This window comes from Puma concolor, chromosome E2 (assembly GCF_028749965.1).
Source record: "Puma concolor isolate L17-30 chromosome E2, mPumCon1.1.hap2, whole genome shotgun sequence".
NCBI classification, from domain to species: domain Eukaryota; kingdom Metazoa; phylum Chordata; class Mammalia; order Carnivora; family Felidae; genus Puma; species Puma concolor.
Window position 1 is genome coordinate 57,459,507 of NC_141681.1, and position 20,895 is coordinate 57,480,401.

Below are 20,895 nucleotides of genomic sequence, written 5' to 3' on the forward strand. Positions count from 1 at the left end.
AAAGTAAAAGCTTCCAGGTACACTGAGTTTTTAAAATTTTTCCTCTATATGTCATTGCCAAATGAGCAGCAAAAACATCATGAGAGGAAACCCAGAACAACCCACTGTTGTGGATATCAGAACAAAATGATATATTCCTACATACAGCATTGTTATTATTCCTTGAAATTATGTTGTCAGCTTATGATCTAGACCAACATTTCCTTGATTTTCATCCAGTAGAGGCACAAACAGTGCTTTCTTCCATCAGTGTTTCCTCCATCAATGTTTCTTCCAGCTCTTCAACTGAGTTCAGGGCAGCCCAAAGTATTTTTGTCCTTGTGACCACCTCTGTTTCATTTTACACAATCTCCTTCATCTTTTATATCTATGTTGCTCCTTTAAATATTCCCTGTTGATGGTTGGTAAACACCTCTTCCCTAATTCCTATGTGTTTCTCAACTCTCAGCCCTTTTCTTATTATGGTATCCAGGACCTGCCTTGCCTGGGTAAGGAGTACAAAATCCCCTCACCTTATCAGATTCATGTAAATCATATGATTTTGCATAGTTTAGTTGTTTCTTCACCCATCTCCCTTAGAAAGCCCACTACTGAAATTTAAGGTAGACCCTCGTGAGTATTGGGATTTCTTTACCTGGTTGAATGCAATGACTCACAAAGACATTGGAGAAGTGAGTGTTACAAGTCACTGGATTCTTCTGCATTGTATCCTGCCAATCATAGCGTTGGAAAATGTTTCATGATATAAGTTGAATAGATTTTATCCCAGATCCTATATCAGATTAATGAGTGTTTGATGAGGTGGCGTACACGTGAGAAAATTAGGTAGGAGTCAAACCACGGTCAGAATGGTGGATATTGTTGGGAGACAATTTTTTAATTATTTCAGTTTCTCCATGTGTTATAGATAGAGCATTGTAAGTTTTTTTTTTTTTCTTAAACGTCTTTCCACTAATGTTTGTGTATAGAAAGCATTGGAATGTAGTGATATTATCTTGTCCATGGGGTAGAGGACATATTTATTTACTGCACATGAAAACAGATGTCGTCTTCTATGGCAAAAGTTTGGGCAGATGTGCTAGGTGTTGCTTTAGGATATTGGGGTTTCCTGGGATGCCTGGGTGGCTTAGTCATTGGGCATCTGACTTGGGCTCAGGTCATAAGCTCATGGTTTGGGAGTATGGACCCCACATCGGGCTCTGTCTTGACAGCTCAGAGCCTGGAGCCTGCTTCAGATTCTGTGTCACCCTCTCTCTCTGCCCCTCCCCTACTTGTGCTCTGTCTCTCAGTCTCTCTGAAAAATAAGTAAACATTAAAAACATTTTTTTAAAGATATTGAGGTTTCCTATGGTCAAGGTCTCACAGATGTTACACAAACCATCTACGTGGGCAGGATTTACCTATATGAATTGGGAGTTGGGCCTGGGAGTTGGGGCTGACAAGTGAAATTAGTGTAAAGAAGTTTATGGTGTTAGCTGTGTCATAAGGCATAAATTTTTTGAGTTTGATTTAGGAGTCTCTTGTTTTCTGCCAACATTGGAAAATTGTTACAGGCCAAATTGTTACATTGTAAATGTGTGGAATTTTGGAATTTTTATAATTCTTGAGATTATCCATGGACTTTTTTCAAAACAAAATAGATATTTATGAGTACGTTTCTGGTTTTATTTGTTCATTTGTTTTGTTTTCTAGATCGCACCTATAAATGAGAGCATACGGTTGGTTATATGTCTTTCTTTGTCTTCTTTCACTTACCATAATACCTTCTACATCTATCCACATTGTTGTAAGTGGAAGAAAAAAAACACGACAAAAGCAGAAACAGACCCATAAATACAAAGAACAAAGTGCTGGTTATTGGAGTGAACTGGGAAGGGAGCATGGGTAAAATGGGTAAACGGGAATGGGAAGGACAGGCTTCCAGTTGTGGAATGAATACATCTTAGGGTAAAAGATACAGCTTTGGGAATGCATTCAGTGCTATTATAATAGCATTATATGGTGACAGGTGGTAGCTACACTTGTGGTGAGCACAGTAGAACCTATAGAGTTGTCAAATCACTATGTTGTACACCTGAACCAATGTAACTTTGTATGCCAGGTATACTTTAATTGTTCTGGCTAGACTATCCAGTACTGTGTTGAATGGAAGGTGGTGAAGGTGCTTTCATACCTTGTTTCTGATCATACAGGAGAAGTTTTCATTCTTTTACTATTGAATATGTTAGATTTCAGCTTTTCATGCGCATGTACCGTCTTTTAGATTTGTGATGGTTTCTTTGTATTTTAATGAGTGTTTGCAATCATGAAATGGTGTCCAAAAGCTCTCATTCCTATTATGCATCAATTAATATAATCGTGTTATTTTTTATCTTTAATCTGTTAATGTGCAGTCTTAAACTGATAGCTTGCCATAGGTTGAAACACCCTTGAATTCCAGGAAGAATTCCCAGTTGATTATGCTGTAAAATGATAAAATGTGCTTTTGATTCAGTTTGCTTTGTTTTATTGTGGATGTTGCATGAATATTCCTCACAGGTAGTAGTTTGTCTTCTTGTTTACTTGTAGTCTCTTTCTGTGACTTTGATAACCGGGTGATGCTTGTGTAACAGATACTGTTTTGTTTTGTTTTTAATTTTTTTAATGTTTATTTATTGTTGAGAACAGAGAGAGACATAGTGTGAGCAAGGGAGGATCAGAGATAGAGAGGGAGACACAGAATCTGAAGCAGGCAGCACAGAGCCTGACACAGGGCTTGAACCCACAGACCACGAGATCATAACCTGAGCCGAAGTCGAATGCTTAACTGGCTGAGCCACCCAGGCACTCCATTGTTGACCTTTTCTGAAACCAATTCTTCCTATTGTTGATACTTTCCTATTTTTGCTGTATCCTATTTTGTTGAGTTTGGTTTTCTGTTTAAATTTTCTTCCTTCTGCTAATTTTGGGCTCACATGGTACTTCTGATTTTTTGAGGTATAGGAAAGTGATTTGTGCTACAGCATGACAATATTACAGAGTTATCTCTTAGGCAAGTTTATGTGTTCATAGAGGAATGAGGTAGTGACATTTCCTTCTCAGCCATCTGATTACATCCTCTGATTGTATATTAGAAGTTTTCAGAATATTCATCTGAGAGTAGTAAGTGGAATGATTTTACTTTTCTCTTATTTGACATCTTTCAGCTGTATCTTCATATGGTGCCCAGAGATTCCTGCCAAAGCCACACATAGAAGCTTCTTTCCAAAATGTGTCAATGGGTAGATATCAACTTAGTACCCTTGAGAATTTACCCTTAATTACAGACTGGGACAGTGATGGGGAGAGTGAAGGGCAGCAAAGATTTCCTGAAGTACATATCCAAATGGAGACAACTGCCCATAGTAAGAATCTCACTGCCCAAAATGGTGAAGAACATAAAGCAGTTTGGAAAACATCCGTGTTTAAGTCTGCTACTTCTGCAAAGCAGTGCGTTTCTGTAAGCAAAGACTCAAATAAAATACTTAAGGATACATATTCATGGAAAGAAAATTTGAAAACTCTGGAAGTTATCTAGTCCATGCTGAAAATAATTATTTGAACCCTTCTAAAAAGAGGATTGGATTGGCCTTTCAGTCAAATATTCCTGAAAATCAGAGATTTAAAAATGAAGAAAAAAGTGCCAAGTGGCATCAACTTGAGAGGGCCTCCGCTGAGCAGTTGACCTTACAACATAACCACAGCATTTTTTTTTATTTATATATGAAATTTATTGTCAAATTGGTTTCCATACAACACCCAGTGCTCATCCCAAAAGGTGCCCTCCTCAATACCCATCACCCACCCTCTCCTCCCTCCCACCCCCCATCAACCCTTAGTTTGTTCTCAGTTCTCAACAGTCTCTTATGCTTTGGCTCTCTCCCACTCTAACCTCTTTTTTTTTTTTTTCCTTCCCCTCCCCCATGGGTTCCTGTTAAGTTTCTCAGGATCCACATAAGAGTGAAACCATATGGTATCTGTCTTTCTCTGTATGGCTTATTTCACTTAGCATCACACTCTCCAGTTCCATCCACATTGCTACAAAAGGCCATATTTCATTTTTTCTCATTGCCACGTAGTATTCCATTGTGTATATAAACCACAATTTCTTTATCCATTCATCAGTTGATGGACATTTAGGCTCTTTCCATAATTTGGCTATTGTTGAGAGTGCTGCTATAAACATTGGGGTACAAGTGCCCCTATGCATCAGTACTCCTGTGTCCCTTGGATAAATTCCTAGCAGTGCTATTGCTGGGTCATAGGGTAGGTCTATTTTTAAATTTTTTTTTCAACGTTTTATTTATTTTTGCGACAGAGAGAGACAGAGCATGAACGGGGGAGGGGCAGAGAGAGAGGGAGACACAGAATCGGAAACAGGCTCCAGGCTCCGAGCCATCAGCCCAGAGCCTGACGCGGGGCTCGAACTCACGGACCGCGAGATTGTGACCTGGCTGAAGTCGGACGCTTAACCGACTGCGCCACCCAGGCGCCCCAGGGTAGGTCTATTTTTAATTTTCTGAGGAACCTCCACACTGTTTTCCAGAGCGGCTGCACCAATTTGCATTCCCACCAACAGTGCAAGAGGGTTCCCGTTTCTCCACATCCTCTCCAGCATCTATAGTCTCCTGATTTGTTCATTTTGGCCACTCTGACTGGTGTGAGGTGATACCTGAGTGTGGTTTTGATTTGTATTTCCCTGATAAGGAGTGACGCTGAACATCTTTTCATGTGCCTGTTGGCCATCCGGATGCCTTCTTTAGAGAAGTGTCTATTCATGTTTTCTGCCCATTTCTTCACTGGGTTATTTGCTTTTTGAGTGTGGAGTTTGGTGAGCTCTTTATCGATTTTGGATACTAGCCCTTTGTCCGATATGTCATTTGCAAATATCTTTTCCCATTCCGTTGGTTGCCTTTTAGTTTTGTTGGTTGTTTCCTTTGCTGTGCAGAAGCTTTTTATCTTCATAAGGTCCCAGTAATTCACTTTTGCTTTTAATTCCCTTGCCTTTGGGGATGTGTCGAGTAAGAGATTGCTACGGCTGAGGTCAGAGAGGTCTTTTCCTGCTTTCTCCTCTAAGGTTTTGATGTTTTCCTGTCTCACATTCAGGTCCTTTATCCATTTTGAGTTTATTTTTGTGAATGGTGTGAGAAAGTGGTCTAGTTTCAACCTTCTGCATGTTGCTGTCCAGTTCTCCCAGCACCATTTGTTAAAGAGAGTGTCTTTTTTCCATTGGATGTTCTTTCCTGCTTTGTCAAAGATGAGTTGGCCATACGTTTGTGGGTCTAGTTCTGGGGTTTCTATTCTATTCCATTGGTCTATGTGTCTGTTTTTGTGCCAATACCATGCAGTCTTGATGATGACAGCTTTGTAGTAGAGGCTAAAGTCTGGGATTGTGATGCCTCCTGCTTTGGTCTTCTTCTTCAAAATTACTTTGGCTATTCGGGGCCTTTTGTGGTTCCATATGAATTTTAGGATTGCTTGTTCTAGTTTCGAGAAGAATGCTGATGCAATTTTGATTGGGATTGCATTGAATGTGTAGATAGCTTTGGGTAGTATTGACATTTTGACAATATTTATTCTTCCAATCCATGAGCAGGGAATGTCTTTCCATTTCTTTAAATCTTCTTCAATTACCTTCATAAGCTTTCTATAGTTTTCAGCATACAGATCCTTTACATCTTTGGTTAGATTGATTCCTAGGTATTTTATGCTTCTTGGTGCAATTGTGAATGGGATCAGTTTCTTTATTTGTCTTTCTGTTGCTTCATTGTTAGTGTATAAGAATGCAACTGATTTCTGTACATTGATTTTGTATCCTGCAACTTTGCTGAATTCATGTATCAGTTCTAGCAGACTTTTGGTGGAGTCTATCGGATTTTCCATGTATAATATCATGTCATCTGCAAAAAGCGAAAGCTTGACTTCATCTTTGCCAATTTTGATGCCTTTGATTTCCTTTTGTTGTCTGATTGCTGATGCTAGAACTTCCAGCACTATGTTAAACAACAGCAGTGAGAGTGGGCATCCCTGTCGTGTTCCTGATCTCAGGGAAAAAGCTCTCAGTTTTTCCCCGTTGATGATGATGTTAGCTGTGGGCTTTTCATAAATGGCTTTTATGATCTTTAAGTATGTTCCTTCTATCCCGACTTTCTCAAGAGTTTTTATTAAGAAAGGGTGCTGGATTTTGTCAAAGGCCTTTTCTGCATCGATTGACAGGATCATATGGTTTTTCTCTTTTTTTTTTGTTAATGTGATGTATCACGTTGATTGATTTGCGAATGTTGAACCAGCCCTGCATCCCAGGAATGAATCCCACTTGATCATGGTGAATAATTCTTTTTATATGCTGTTGAATTCGATTTGCTAGTATCTTATTGAGAATTTTTGCATCCATATTCATCAGGGATATTGGCCTGTAGTTCTCTTTTTTTACTGGGTCTCTGTCTGGTTTAGGAATCAAAGTAATACTGGCTTCATAGAATGAGTCTGGAAGTTTTCCTTCCCTTTCTATTTCTTGGAATAGCTTGAGAAGGATAGGTATTATCTCTGCTTTAAACGTCTGGTAGAACTCCCCTGGGAAGCCATCTGGTCCTGGACTCTTATTTGTTGGGAGATTTTTGATAACCGATTCAATTTCTTCGCTGGTGATGGGTCTGTTCAAGCTTTCTATTTCCTCCTGATTGAGTTTTGGAAGAGTGTGGGTGTTCAGGAATTTGTCCATTTCTTCCAGGTTGTCCAATTTGTTGGCATATAATTTTTCATAGTATTCTCTGATAATTGTATCTCTGAGGGATTGGTTGTATTAATTCCATTTTCATTCATGATTTTATCTATTTGGGTCATCTCCCTTTTCTTTTTGAGAAGCCTGGCTAGAACTCTTGGTTTCATTGATCTGCTCTACAGTTTTTTTAGATTCTATATTGTTTATTTCTGCTCTGATCTTTATTATTTCTCTTCTTCTGCTGGGTTTAGGCTGCCTTTGCTGTTCTGCTTCTATTTCCTTTAGGTGTGCTGTTAGATTTTGTATTTGGGATTTTTCTTGTTTCTTGAGATAGGCCTGGATTGCAATGTATTTTCCTCTCAGGACTGCCTTCGCTGCGTCCCAAAGCGTTTGGATTGTTGTATTTTCATTTTTGTTTGTTTCCATATATTTTTTAATTTCTTCTCTAATTGCCTGGTTGACCCACTCATTCGTTAGTAGGGTGTTCTTTAACCTCCAGGCTTTTGGAGGTTTTCCAGACTTTTTTCTGTGGTTGATTTCAAGCTTCATAGCATTGTGGTCTGAAAGTATGCATGGTATGATTTCAATTCTTGTAAACTTATGAAGGGCTGTTTTGTGACCCAGTATATGATCTATCTTGGAGAATGTTCCATGTGCACTCGAGAAGAAAGTATATTCTGTTGCTTTGGGATGCAGAGTTCTAAATATATCTGTCAAGTCCATCTGATCCAATGTCTCATTCAGGGCCCTTGTTTCTTTATTGACCGTGTGTCTACATGATCTATCCATTTCTGTAAGTGGGGTGTTAAAGTCCCCTGCAATTACCACATTCTTATCAATAAGGTTGCTTATGTTTATGAGTAATTGTTTTATATATTTGGGCGCTCCGGTATTCGGCGCATAGACATTTATAATTGTTAGCTCTTCCTGATGGATAGACCCTGTCACTATTATATAATGTCCTTCTTCATCTCTTGTTACAGCCTTTAATTTAAAGTCTAGTTTGTCTGATATAAGTATGGCTACTCCAGCTTTCTTTTGGCTTCCAGTCGCATGATAAATAGTTCTCCATCCCCTCACTCTCAATCTAAAGGTGTCCTCAGGTCTAAAATGAGTCTCTTGTAGACACCAAATAGATGGGTCTTGTTTTTTTATCCATTCTGATACCCTATGTCTTTTGGTTGGCGCATTTAATCCATTTACATTCAGTGTTATTATAGAAAGATATGGGTTTAGAGTCATTGTGATGTCCGTATGTTTTATGCTTGTAGTGATGTCTCTGGTACTTTGTCTCACAGGGTCCCCCTTAGGATCTCTTGTAGGGCTGGTTTAGTGGTGACAAATTCCTTCAGTTTTTGTTTGTTTGGGAAGACCTTTATCTCTCCTTCTATTCTAAATGACAGACTTGCTGGATAAAGGATTCTCGGCTGCATATTTTTTCTGTCTAGCACACTGAAAATCTCGTGCCAATTCTTTCTGGCCTGCCAAGTTTCAAAAGAGAGATCAGTCACGAGTCTTATAGGTCTCCCTTTATATGTGAGGGCACGTTTACCCCTTGCTGCTTTCAGAATTTTCTCTTTATCCTTGTATTTTGCCAGTTTCACTATGATATGTCGTGCAGAAGATCGATTCAAGTTACGTCTGAAGGGAGTTCTCTGTGCCTCTTGGATTTCAATGCCTTTTTCCTTCCCCAGTTCAGGGAAGTTCTCAGCTATTATTTCTTCAAGTACCCCTTCAGCACCTTTCCCTCTCTCTTCCTCCTCTGGGATACCAATTATGCGTATATTATTTCTTTTTAGTGTATCACTTAGTTCTCTAATTTTCCCCTCATAGTCCTGGATTTTTTTATCTCTCTTTTTCTCAGCTTCCTCTTTTTCCATAACTTTATCTTCTAGTTCACCTATTCTCTCCTCTGCCTCTTCAATCCGAGCTGTGGCGGTTTCCATTTTGTTATGCATTTCGTTTAAAGCGTTTTTCAGCTCCTCGTGACTGTTCCTTAGTCCCTTGATCTCTGTAGCAAGAGATTCTCTGCTGTCAGCTATACTGTTTTCAAGCCCAGCGATTAATTTTATGACTATTATTCTAAATTCACTTTCTGTTATATTATTTAAATCCTTTTTGATCAGCTCATTAGCTGTTGTTATTTCCTGGAGATTCTTCTGAGGGGAATTCTTCCGCTTGGTCATTTTGGATAGTCCCTGGCGTGGTGAGGACCTGCAGGGCACTTCCCCTGTGCTGTGGTGTATAACTGGAGTTGGTGGGCGGAGCCGCAGTCAGACCTGATGTCTGCCCCCAGCCCACCGCTGTGTCCACAGTCAGACTGGTGTGTGCCTTCTCTTCCCCTCTCCTAGGGGCGGGATTCACTGTGGGGTGGGGTGGCCTGTCTGGGCTACTTGCACACTGCCAGGCTTATGATGCTGGGGATCTGGCGTCTTAGCTGGGGTGGGTAGGCAAGGTGCACAGGGGCAGGAGGGGCAGGCTTAGCTTGCTTCTCCTTAGGTGATCCACTTCAGGAGGGGCCCTGTGGCAGCAGGAGGGAGTCAGATCCGCTGCCGGAGGTTTGGCTCCGCAGAAGCGCAGAGTTGGGTGTTTGGTTGGGTGTTTGCGCGGAGCTAGCAAGTTCCCTGGCAGGAACTGGTTCTCTTTGGGATTTTGGCTGGGGGATGGGCGGGGGAGATGGCGCTGGCGAGCGCCTTTGTTCCCCACCAAACTGAGCTCTGTCGTCAGGGGGCTCAGCAGCTCTCCTTCCCTTTGTCCTCCAGCCTTCCCGCTTTCTGAGCAGAGCTGTTAATTTATGACCTCCCAGACACTAAGTCGCGCTTGCTGTCGGAACACAGTCCGTCAGGCCCCTCCGCTTTTTGCAAGCCAGACTCGGGGGCTCTGCTTGGCCGGCGAGCCGCCCCTCCGCCCCGGCTCCCTCCCGCCGGTCAGTGGAGCGCGCACCGCCTCGCCGCCCTTCCTACCCTCTTCCGTGGGCCTCTCGTCTGCGCTTGGCTCCGGCGACTCCGTTCTGCTAATCCTCTGGCGGTTTTCTGGGTTATTTAGGCAGGTGTAGGTGGAATCTAAGTGATCAGCAGGACGCGCGGTGAGCCCAGCGTCCTCCTACGCCGCCATCTTCCCTCCCGATCAACCACAGCATTTTTTTTTTTTATATATGAAATTTATTGTCAAATTGGTTTCCATACAACACCCAGTGCTCATCCCAAAAGGTGCCCTCCTCAATACCCATCACCCACCCTCTCCTCCCTCCCACCCTCAACCACAGCATTTTTAATGGAGGCAGAATTACTGAATGCAGTGAATCTGAGAAAAAATTTAACCAAGGCTCAGATGTTAATAAACATCTGAGGACCCATTTTCCAAAGGACCATTATGAATGTAACAAATGTGGGGAAGTCTTTTATCAAAGTTCAAAACTTATTATACATAAGAGTACACATATGGGAGAGAATCCTTATAAATATAATATATGTGGGAGAGCTTTTAACCAGTTCTCCAATATTGATGATCATCAGAGAATTCACATGGGAAAAAAATCATACAGAAGCGATAAACCTGGGAGCATGTTTAATCATCAGGACTAAATATACATAAGATAATAGGTACTAGAGAGAAAAGGTACATTTGTAAGAAATGTGGCAAAACCTTTGACTGGCACTCAAGACTATCTCAACATCAGCGAATGCATACTAGAGTGAAACCTTATAAATGTGAAGAATGTGGTAAAACCTTTATGGCTCATCACTATATGGACATAGGAGAATCCATACTGGAGAGAAACTTCACATATGCAAAGAATGTGGGAAAGCCTTTAACTGGGCCTCAAGCCTTCATCATCATCACAGAATTCATACTGGAGAAAAACTTCACAAATGTAAAGAATGTAGCAAGGCCTTTAACCAGCTCACAAGCCTCATTAGACATCATAGAATTCATTCTGGAGAAAAACCTTATGAATGTAAAGAATGTGGTAAGGCCTTCAACCAGCAGTCAATGCTTACTCGACATCACAGAATTCATGCTAGACAGAAATTTTAGAAATCTAGAGAATGTGGCAAGGCCTTTAACAGGCAGTCACACTCAACATCACAGATTTCATACTTGAAAGAATCTTTATCAATGTGAAGAATGTGGGAAAATCCTTAATCACTGTTCAACGTTTACTCCTAATCACAGAATTCATACTGGGGGAAACCTTACAATTTTAAAGAATGTGAGTGAACTTCTTTTTTTTTTTTTAATTTTCTTTTCCTTTTGATAGAGAGAGGGAAGGAGAGTGTGAGCATGAGAAAGGGACAGAGGTAGAGAGAGAGAGAGACTTTCAAGTCTGCTCAGCACACAGCCTGATTCAGGGCTAGTTCCCATGACACTGGGATACTAACCTGAGCTGAAATCAAGAATCAGTGTAGAATGTCAGCACTGAGAAAGAGCTTCATAGACTCAGATATGAAGAGACAGCTATAAGGAATTGAGATTGACTTTATGGAGCCAATAAAGCCCCCTTGGAATTATCAGCTTAGTACCTTGCTGACAGAGTTTTCAGCAGTCTTGTGAGTTGAGTAAAGAAGATCATTTCTTTTTTTTTTAATATACTTTTTTAAACGTTTATTCATTTTTGAGAGACAGAGAGATAGAGCACAGTAGGGTGGGTCAGAGAGAGAGGGACACACAGAATCCAAAGCAAGGTCCAGGTTCCGAGCTGTCAGCACAGAGCCTGATGCGAGGCTCGAACTCACAAACCATGAGATTATGACCTGAGCTGAAGTCAGATGCTTAACTGACTGAGCCACCGAGGCTCCCCAAGAAGATAATTTCTTTTTTTTTTTTAAATTTTTAAAATGTTTTATTTATTTTTAAGACAGAGAGACAGAGCATGAGTGGGGATGGGGCAGAGAGAGAGAGGGAGACACAGAATCTGAGGCAGGCTACAAGCTCTGAGTTGTCAGCACAGAGCCCAATGCAGGGGCTCGAACTCATGAACTGTGAGATTGTGACTTGAGCTGAAGTCGGATGCTCAACCAACTGAGCCACCCAGGTGCCCCAAGAAGATCATTTCTTAACAGGTGCGGGAACCTCAGGACATTTGGGGACTTCAACTATAGGTATTGTAGCCAAAGTCTGATGGCAAGTATTTGGCTTGGCTTCTGGGCTTGAAATGCTATTAAAAATTAAATCGAGAGATTCATTGTGAAAAGCCCTGGCACAACTGGTTTTAAAGAGTCTTTAAGTCACTGCAGCAACTTCTTATTCAGCATGTCTCCAGAAGCAAGGGAAACAAAAGCAAAAATGAGACTTCATCAAAATAAACAGCTTTGGCACAGCAAAGGAAACCATCAGCAGAATTAAAAGGCAACCAATGAAATGGGAGAAGATATTTGCCAATGACATCAGATAAAGGGTTAGTACGCAAAATCTATAAAGAACTTATCAAACTAAACACCCAAAAAACAAATAATCCAGTGAAGAAATGGGCAAAAGACATGAACAGACACTTCTCCAAAGAAGACAACCAGATGGGCAACCAACACATGAAAAAATGCTCAACATCACTCATCCTCAGGGAAATACAAATCAAAACCACAATGAGATACCACTTTACACCTGTCAGAATGGCTAACATTAACAACTCAGGCAACAACAGATGTTGGCGAGGATGTGACCTAAATATGTTGTTCCACTTTCTTTTGGCAAAAAGTTTCACTGTTAAAAGTCTAGTGATATTCCAATTTTCTCCTATTTTGCAAATGTAGCAATATATTAAGTTTTGTTAAATAGGGGAAAAAAAGAGTCTTTAAGTCAAACCTCTATTCTTGCTGCACTTATATAAATAACCAGGCCACGTGTTTTTCTCCTAAACTAGACTTTTTTTGCAATGAAATTTGGCTATGTTTGGTAAAAATGAGGGTGATTATAGTAAAAAATGTTTCAGTGAAACATCTTTGTGGATATTAGACTTAAATGCTATTCATCATAAACTGGACTAAAATGCTGGATCAGTGACATGAAATCTGGTCAACTTTTAATACGTGAAACTCCCAAGGAGGTTTCAGATGACGGAACGGAAGGGGATTTGGACAGACGTTCCCACCCCACCCCCATAATGTGCCAGTTTGGCCTGTGGATAATTTCAGCTGAAAATACCTGAAACTGCAGCCTCAAGAGGAAAACTTCTCCCTCCTTTAACCACACGGAAGAATCTGAAATTGGAAGTCTTTCCCAGAAGAACAATTATTAACAGAGGCAAAGTTTATCTCAGTGACCCATCTGTAAGTCAGGGCAAACATCTAATTACCTAATAGCTGCTCTTAGTGTCCTGTGAAGTCCATTCATTTCCTTAGGAGTTCTAGGCACCTACACCATTTTCCTTAGTTCAGGATGATATTTGTACCTCATCTTGCCTGACAGTCTTTGGAATGTCCCCATCTATGTGAATTCCTTGTATGTCTACCTATTAAATTTTATTTTCTCCTGTTAATCTCTGTCATGTCAATTTGATTCTTAGTCCATCCAGAATGACCTTTGAGGGGACAAGAATTCTTGTTTTCTGACAGAGGATTTGATTTTAATACCTCATTTTCTGGCATCCCATTTCAAGTATAAAAAGATGGTTGAGAAGTAGGAAATACTTCTACAAGGGTTGATTAAAAACATTTTTTTTAATGTTTATTTTTGAGAGAGAGAGACAACATGATCAGGGGAGGGGCAGGGAGAGAGGAAGACACAGAATCCGAAGCAGGCTCCAGGTTCTGAGCTGTCAGCATAGAGTCCGTCGGCTCTATGGGGCTTGAACATACGAACTGCAAGATTATATAACCTGCACTGAAGTCAGACACTTAACTGACTGAGCCACCCAGACACGCTGGGGTTGGTACATTTAAGCTCAGTTTTTGTCACTATTTCAGAAGGCTCCTTTTTTATTTCTTGCATGGTAACTATCTTGTCACTGTTTCCTTTAAAAGCTTCTAAGTTGCAGTCAAAATACATACCCCATTTAATTTGTTTAGGTGAATAGATGGCTGTCTGGAGGAGGATGTATACGTATACAAATTGAGTATTTCTAGGGGTCTTCATTGAAGCCATGTGAGCGTTAAAATCATGCCATGAGTTCCATGTTATGTTAAAATAAAAAACATCTAGTTAGAATTCAGCCTTTCATTGCCTTGTTACAATAAGGTGAAATTGAGCACTTCTATTGTCCTTAGCTCATCAGAAATAATAGAAATGGTGTAATTTTGTGGGGTAAGGTGAATCTGCAATAAACAGAAAAGAAAAAATATAGTAGATCTCAGAAAAAAAAATGATAGTGCCATTGACTAACAAGGTCTGGTCAGCGGTCAGTGTGTCAATACTCTCCCCAAAATAAGCACTCTTGGCAGCTGCTGGCTGAAATCTTTGAGATGCCCCCACTGGCCAGGGGCCAATGAATCATGTATAGAACATCTACATGGGACTAGGTTCCCGCTGTGCTCACCAAAATAGTAACCAAAGCAAATGAGAGTTTGTCTACCATGTGCAGCAAACCATAAAATCATACATTGAGCTTTTTCAGTAAACCAATTTAAGCTATTTGTGTGGACCCACCCAGGAGAAGGAGGAGCTAATGCTCCAAAGACTTGAACTCCTCAATGGCTTGCAAATTAAGGTTTTTAAGGAGAAAATTGGGTTCAACAGTATTCTGATGAGACAGAGCAGAGACTAGATTCAGCTCTCCTCAACCATGAAATCCAGCATTTTTTGACTCCCTGGATAAGGGGGAGGGGGGGGAACCAACCTAAAACTCTATGCCTCTTTAGTAGTTTGTGTTGCAGGAATTCAGAGGGAGGATGCTTACTGTGAACACTGGTAAAGACGACCAAACTAGGGTACGTCATGATGAATTCCCTGATCTCTAATTTAGGGGGTATGCCAGAGGACACTTTCCTTTCCTTGGTGTTGTGTTCTTCATTCTCAAGCATGCAGCCCAGTGAAGCCTTGCATGAAACTCCCAATTTGTTTCATTGTTGATTTCTATTGATCAGAGAGCTCAAGGACTGGGTCAGTTTTAGTATCACCGAGAAAGTGAATGCCCTTGATTGGAGACCTGTGAGGCCATGTTAGCAGATGTTACTTAATAACTTTTGGCCATACTTCACCTGGTACCCCAGAGGTGTATTCCATCTCAAAAGTCTTTCAATCAGAAAAATATCTTTCTTCTTTATGTTAGAGGTTTCATTAGGGGCATCTGGTAGTTCTGTCAGTAGGGTAGTGCTGATAACGTGTAAGCTAGTGGGGTTGCATTTCAATCTCTTGAGTCTAGGCTACCTGTTCCTTGGCTGGTACAGCTGTGCCTAGGGGCAATATGACCTGTACACTGTTTCCTCTGAACCGTCAAGATCAATGCTGGCTTCATTAGATCAATTTTGTGTAGATAGTGTCAGGGAGCATATGAATTTCTTTCCCCTTTAAGGTCCTTCTAGCTGGACTAAGAATCCAATGGAAATAAGACAAATTAACAGGAGAAGATCAAATTAAATTTTGTAAGTAGAAGATACCCTCACAGACATGGAAATCCCAAAGATAATCAGGCAAAAGGAGGTATACATGTCATCCTGAACTAAGGAGGCAGGTCTGGGACTTCACGGTGGAGAAATGCCCTTCACAGGGTGATAATAAGAGCAGATGTTTGGTAATTAGATGTTTGCCCTTTCACACAGGTGGGCGACTCAGGTAAGATTGGTCTCTGGTAATACTTATTCTGTGAAGAAAAAAAACACAACAACAACCAATTTTGATTCTTCTCTGTAGTTAAGGAGGGGCAAAAGTTTCTCTTGGGCCTACAGGGTGTCAAATGCCTTTAGCTCAAAAAACTCTTCATGCCAAAGTGTCCCATCTTGGAGCAGTCTGCCCGGGCCACTAAAGAACATTGCTTTAAGGTAGTCTCTGTACATAGAGCTGTGTGTCATGTTAGATAAACTCTAGTTCAGGTAACCTTGGTTGAAACCTAGTTTGCCTTTATTGGTTGGTTGGCAAAATACTGTCATAAAAGAGGAAAAATAATATATTTGGTTTTTTTTAAGTTTATTTATTTTGAGAGAGAAACAGAGCATGTGAGTGGGGGAGGAGCAGAGAGAGTGGAAGAGAGAGAGAGAATTCGAAGTGCTGTCACTGTAGAGCCAGACTCTGGGCTCGAACTCACAAACTGGGGGATCATGACCTGGGCTGAAATTAGGAGTTAGACGTTTCACCGATTGAACCACCCAGGTGCCCCAATATGTGTAGTTTTAGAAAATTTTCTTTTATTTTTTGCATTAACTTACAAAAATTGTTGTGATGTTATCCAGTGACCAGTAAATGTTTAAAGAGGATTATTGTTGCCATTCTTCATATAACCTATAGAACCTATAATTGTCATAAAAATTATTCCATTCACTAATCAAATAACATTTTGGGAAACTATTTCCTAGAATTCTACAACGTCCTCTCTTCTCTAATGAGGACAATACTGGATTGAAAATTAATGAATCCAACAAAACACATACTACTATTTTTAAAATAAATGAGTCTTGCAATATAGGATGAGTCTAAGCCCTATCTGATCACCTCATGGAGCAGAGAAGGAATCCTGGGATGTGAATAGAATGGAGCCTTACATCCAGGTAGGTTGGAATGAATGAAGCAGATGACCAAGGTGAGGTCCAAAGGTCAAGCAGGAGACCAAATCTTAAAATGTGGATTGAGAAGCACTACTTGAAATAATTTTCCAGAAGCTTCAGTTCATATCCCCTGCTGTCACAGAAGGACAGTCCTATCCAACACTCACTATCTTCCTATGTCTTCTAAGGATTCTCCTTCCGCTCCCCTGGTCTTCCATCATATTCACAGTGAGGGCCAAAGTGCTTTCCATAGTCTGCGAGGGCCTGCATGATCTGCCTGCTTTTCTATGGCTTTGGCGGGGGGGTTGGTCTGGGGAAATTTGTGCATATTTCTGAGGAACTCTATGCTAAGCCATTTTTTTTTAAGTTCGTTTTTGCTCCATAACAGATGTCAATTGTTACTGTATTTCTTAACAATGATGGTTTTCTAATTTTGTCTTGCATATATTAAGTTCGCATGACTGTGTTCTAGATGTTTTCACTTTGTGGTTAGTTTTCTGTGAAATTCAGCTGTGATTTTAATTTCTCAAGTTCTGACAGAACATGCTTGAATGTACATGTGTTTTAAAAGTATGGAGTTTGATCATTAGTGAAAATCCCCATATTTATTAAAATGTTTTGGGGGCGCCTGGGTGGCGCAGTCGGTTAAGCGTCCGACTTCAGCCAGGTCAGGATCTCGCGGTCTGGGAGTTCGAGCCCCGCGTCAGGCTCTGGGCTGATGGCTCAGAGCCTGGAGCCTGTTTCCGATTCTGTGTCTCCCTCTCTCTCTGCCCCTCCCCCGTTCATGCTCTGTCTCTTTCTGTCCCAAAAATAAATAAAAAACGTTGAAAAAAAAATGTTTTGTTCATATATATAAATTTCCCTTGAGACAAAAAAAAATCATCAGGATTTTCATCTACTTTCCTTAAAATGTATCTGAATTGTGGTATGATTAATACCTAAATGTTTATTTTATATAGCTGTGATTCTCAGCATATTTTGCAATAATCGTGGTGTTTCTTTATTCAGAAATGTTTGTTATTGTTGTTGCTTCTAAGGAATGAATAAACAGCCTTGCCATTCTGTGTAAAAATAGGAGTAGCTCTTAATAACACATTCTCTGATGTCATTTAAATATTTATCATACAAAATTTTTAAGTATTTATTTTGAGACAGAGAAAGCAGAAGAGGCAGAGAGAGAGAGAGAGCGCGCGAGCGAGCGGGAGAGAGACAATCCCAAGCAGACTCCATGCTGTCAGCACAGAGCTCAGCATGGGGCTTCATCCCAGGAATGGTGAGATCATGACCTGAACCAAAATCAAGAGCCAGATGCTTAACCAACTGAATCAGCCAGCCTGCCCCTTTCATAAGATTTTTATTAGAGCATGTTATGATCGACTATAATGAATTTTCTGAACAATTTATGTCATATAATACATGCTACTTCTTCAAATGCTTCTTTTCTTGAGTGCACAGTCTCAGTTTAAAATGAGAGTTATAGGGGTGCCTGGGTGGCGCAGTCGGTTAAGCGTCCGACTTCAGCCAGGTCAGGATCTCGCGGTCCGTGAGTTCGAGCCCCACGTCGGGCTCTGGGCTGGTGGCTCGGAGCCTGGAGCCTGTTTCCGATTCTGTGTCTCCCTCTCTCTCTGCCCCTGCCCCGTTCATGCTCTGTCTCTCTCTGTCCCAAAAATAAATAAAAACGTTGAAAAAAAAATTTATAAAATGAGAGTTATATAGAAGGATTCTTTTATAATAGAGTATCTATGTGTTGTTTTTTAAAAAAAAATTTTTCTGGCTGTAGATTTATTCGACACAAAACAATCTCCAGCTTTAATGAGGTGGCTGACCACATCCACAACCAAATCTGCATATGTAAACTGGAATTCAGTTGCTGACCCAGCCCAGGCGCCAGCTTTCTTGTTGGCACCAGGGGGCACAGCGTTTCATCTGTTGGTATCTCTGTCAGCTTCCCCTTGTGTGAGACTTGCAGGTCACTTTCCCTCCAGGCCTTTGGGCCATGGCCTCCCTGTCTCAGGACCTCTGTGGGGCAGCGTGGCAGGCATAATTTCAGGGGGCAGGTGGAGGTAAGCGTGGAGATCCTGGATACCCTCATTGGTAAGATAGCAGTAGAAATGTCTGCAGGCAAACTGTTCCTTTATGTAGCCTCATGTTTTGAGAGACTGCATGGCCTTCATGATGTGAAGTTGACATGTTCTTCTCTGCCAGCTCAGGGTGTTCTGGCATGTGGACATCCTTCTTGGCCACCATCACTCCCTCCTTGAAAGGGAGTTCATAAATGGCAATTCAGTTCTTCTCCGGCATCAACATCTTGGCAGCTGCTATGTATGGGACTGGTGCTGGAAAGCTAGAATATCTAGGTTTTATTCAGAATTTTTTAACATTTCTCTTATTCTTTAAAAAATTTTTTTTAACATTTTTTCATTTTTGAGAGACAGAGAAGAGTGTGAGCAGGGGAGGGACAGAGAAAGAGAGGGAGACAGAATCCAAAGCAGGCTCCAGGCTCTGAGCTGTCAGCACAGAGCCCGTCACCGGGCTCGAACCCACAAACACCAGATCATGACCTGAGCCGAAGTTGGACACTCAACTGACTGAGCCCCAACATTTCTCTTATTCTTGTTTTGCAATTCAATAACAAAGCTTCCTGTTTAATGATGGTTCCCACAGCATTAATTAGTTGTGCTTTTGTTTTTTAATCTATGTTTTATAATTTTGGATAACAATTCAACCCAGTACTTGATGACCATGTAGGGTTTAATTCAAATAGGATTTGGGTTAGACATGTCAATTGCTAATAAAAGTATACGTGTATTGTTTGTATAAATACTACCTATACAGTATTTATACACGACTTACCACATTTGTTTCATAAAAATAACTTAAAAAACTCCTATGTCTATCAATTTTAGGTGTCATAATTTATTCTTAATTGTGGCAAAAAATATATGCCATGAAATGTACCATTTTAATCTTTTTTTTTTTTGAGAGAGAGAGAGAGAGCACAAGTGAGCAACGGGCAGAGACAGACAGGGAGAGAGAGAGAGTCCCATGTGAGGCGGAGAGAGAAGCAGGGTTAACCCGAAGCAGGGCTTGTGCTCACCCAAAGTGGGGCTCAAGCTCACCTGAAGTGGGGCTCCAACTCATGAATTGTGAGATCGTAACATGTGTTGAAGTCGGATGCTTAACTGACTGAGCCACCCAGGTGCCCCTTAACCGTTTTTTTACTAAAGTGTTAAGTGTATTTACATTATTGTAAAGTCAATCTGGAGTTTTCTCATCTTGCAAAACTGAGACCCAATACCTTTTAAGCAGCCAGTTTGACATTTGTCTCCATTTCTAAGCCCCTGGCATGCTTTCTCTCTCTCTTTCTCTCTCTCTCTCCCCTCCTTCCTCCCTCCCTTCTTCCCTCTCCATCCACCCATCCATCCACCCATCCATCCATCCATCCATCCATCCATCCATCCATCCTTTCCTCCCTCCCTTCCTGCCTTCCTGCCTTCCTGCCTTCGTCTGCCCATCATTTCATCCTTCCTTTTTCGTGAGGTTCTCGATACTAGGTTAGTCAGTTAAATGAATCATAGTGTAGCTCTCTGTGACTCATTTATTTCACTTAACATAATATCATCACATCTTAACCATGTGTATAAAGTGACAAGATGTGTTTCTTTTTTAAAGCTGGGTATTATTCTAGTGCATGTATATGCTACATTTTCTTTATTTGTTCACAAACATTTCTATTGTTTTCATTTATTAATGGTTTTCTGAATAATGCTGCTATGAAACTGCTTCTGCAAATATCTCTTGAAGATAGTACTTTGAATTCTTTTGGTTATATACGCTTAAGTGGGAGGGCTGAATCATATGAAATATGATTTAAAAGTTTTTGAGGAAACTCCATTCTCTTTTCCATAGTGGTTGTGCCATTTGCATTTCCTCTAGTGGTGCATAAGGGTTCCAATTTCTAGTCTTGCTTTCCAACATGTGTAGGTTTTGTTGTTGTTGTTGTTGTTGTTGTTGTTGTTGTTTAATGGTGGGATCTGAACGGGTGTGAGGTGATACCTTACTGCTTGATTTGTATTTCTCTAATGAATAGGGATTTTGAGCACCTCTCATATGCTTGTCTATTTGTATATCTTCCTTGGATTATGTCCGTTCAATCCTTTGTCCATTTTTTAATCATGCTAGTTGCTTTTTGGTTGTTGTTGCAAGAGTTCTTTCTATATTCTAGATGTTAATTCTTTATGCTGTAGAGGCTCTGTAAAAATTTTCCTTCCAGTTCTCAGATTGCCTTTCTACTCCACTGTTTCCTTAGAATTACTTTCTCTGAATTCCCTGAGTTTAAATATACTGTGTTTCATTTCATTAGCCTCAAGATATTTACTGGTTATTTTTTGAATTTCATTTCGACCCATTGATTGTTCAAGAGCGTGTTGTTCAATTTCCAAATACTTGTGGAATTTCCAATTTTCCATCTGGTATTCATTTTTAGTTCCATTCCATTGTGGTCAAAAAAGATACTGGTATGAT

General features: G+C 40.6%; 1 protein-coding gene and 1 pseudogene across 1 annotated transcript in view; one reads left to right on the forward strand and one right to left on the reverse strand.

The window, feature by feature from the left end:
• The window catches only part of LOC147573810 (KRAB domain-containing protein 5-like), a 67,197-nt gene that overhangs the window by 28,698 nt on the left and 17,604 nt on the right, over positions 1-20,895 (forward strand). The gene's annotated exons all lie outside the window — the stretch shown is intronic.
• On the reverse strand, positions 18,181-18,678 carry LOC112850874 (small ribosomal subunit protein eS10 pseudogene; annotated as a pseudogene).